This window comes from Panthera tigris, chromosome A2 (assembly GCF_018350195.1).
Source record: "Panthera tigris isolate Pti1 chromosome A2, P.tigris_Pti1_mat1.1, whole genome shotgun sequence".
Taxonomy (NCBI): Eukaryota; Metazoa; Chordata; class Mammalia; order Carnivora; family Felidae; genus Panthera; species Panthera tigris.
The window spans coordinates 133,368,020-133,370,256 of record NC_056661.1 but is presented as its reverse complement, the minus strand read 5'-3'; positions in this window follow the sequence as shown (position 1 = coordinate 133,370,256).

Genomic DNA, 2,237 nt, shown 5'->3' with positions numbered 1-2,237 from the left:
CCAGGATGGATCCAGGTTTGGAGCATTCATCTCTCAGTTCACAGCTCTCTGTCCTTATTTTGAGCTATCATCAACTACATTCAACATTGCTTATTCTGGCACAAAAGACCTTACCGCCATCACAGTAGCACTGCAATGAAATTCATGCTTACCACGTTCCATGAACGGGCCAGGGTTTTATAGAACATACTTCATTCCTTTGGGAAACATGTTTATTTTTGGGTTTCTGAGCAGATGCATTTCTGCAGTTGCCAAAAATTTCTGAAATCTAGCTGTTTTAGTAAGAAAAACCAAAATAGTGGTATAAGTTGTTGACCATCTGTTAGTGCTCTTATAGAAAAGATTGCTGCCTTGGATGGAAGGAAGAATATAATAAATTCTTAGGTACTGTCCAGTCCTATGATTCTATTATTCAAGCGCCTCAGATTAATTTGTTATTTCATGCAACTGATTGTATTTTATTTTGGGACTAGCTATGAATAGATTTGTGTTATTTGGGATGCATAAATAAGCTTCTCAAGGCTAGTTTTCTATCTTCACCAGTATGTCTTTATAATCTCTGATGCTCAAATGTTTTTAAAGGAGAAAGGGGATAATACTTTTGATGTCTGTTATAAAAAAGGCTTAAAAGAAAAATACTTTAAGGAGAGAATATACAGCAGTTTTAATTTTCACTAAGGTAAAAATGACTGATTTCAGAGCCTGTTTACTAAGCAAATTATGATAGCAGACACTACACTAGACACCCCTGAACGTGTGAGGAGGGCCACCTCAAAGGAGAAGGGCAGCCACGGAGAGTGGAGAGTGGGGGAACTTTACCGTTTGCTTTGGAGTTAATGTGTTCAGTCTTGTGCTCCCTTCAGGTGGCAAACTATTACAGTCTGTCCCCAACTTTAGACTTGATAGCAAATGATTACAAAGTACAGAATACTCGTAAGTGGTTAGAGTGCCATATTATTTCTGTCTTCAAGTGTGGGAATTCTTTTCATTAGGTAAAAAGGGCAATCAAGCAATAAATATTTATGTTTAGCACTGAATTACATGCTACATGGGATGTAAGGAATTACAAAAGGTTAACAGTCAGTTTTAAACAGCACAAAAGAAAAGGGAGAACAAAATCAATAGCAGTAAATAGTGATTTTTTCATGTAAAATAATATCATAGGCATAAGGGAAAATTCATTTCTGTTCTTTTCAACAGCCTTTTATAACCCTATTAGGAGATGTTTTAACTGCGTTTCTTAGTATTTTGAACAAAATATTTGTACTCCTAACTGAAAATAGCTTGATATGAAGTCCCAAAGGAATCTTGTCTGCCTCAAAGTTGCTTTTAGAGTTTCGAGTTTCTGGCTTCCTCCTTCCAAATACACAGAGAATATATGTTCTAACTCAAAATTCAGGCTTTTGAGAAATAATATATTACTCTTCCTCAATATTGAATTTTTGCCCAGTTCTTTCAATAGGAGGCAACTTGCTACCTTGAAATATTCAGTCTCTTCATTCATAATTTCAAGTGGTGAAATAGAAATTAATTACTTGACCTATGATTCCTAATGTATGTAACTTCCCTTTTCATAAGTGGAGGCATGCATACATGTACTGCCTGAGAGGCTATGCCTATCCAAATACTAGTCTGAGAGGTCGTGTACTATGACTGTTGAAAGTGTGACCTCAAACTCCAGCACCACAGCTCAGCAGTTGTGTCCTTCAGCAAATTACTTACATACTTTAATGATTTAACTTCCTGGTCTGTAGAACAGGATCATGGTGGCAACCACCAGATACAAATTGCTGTGCGGAATACAAGAAACAGTGAACGTAAAGTTGGCTGCATAGCACCCTGCAGGTGGAATACTTTCTATAACTGTTAGCCAGTTTTCCCTATTATTAATTCAAACCATGCCTGGATATTGGTAACTACAGCATATTTTCCCAAAACTGACTCTCTGTTTTTACTTGATAAAATGTAAATCTTGTGTAAGTAAGAATTATAGACTGGATGTCAATTTGTGGCCAAGTACAGGTTATTCTGGGGCCATTATGTGATGAATGAAGGATGTGTAGATAGCCAATCTAAACAATTTGAGAATCTAAATGTGGATGTTAATTAAGATTAATTTTTAAAATTTCAAAAATAGAGCTGGTATAACAGTAAATATTTTAATAATGCATGCCTATGACTCATGGTGGATAGAAACACTTATTTAGATATGTTAACAATTTATTGAGATAAAGTAT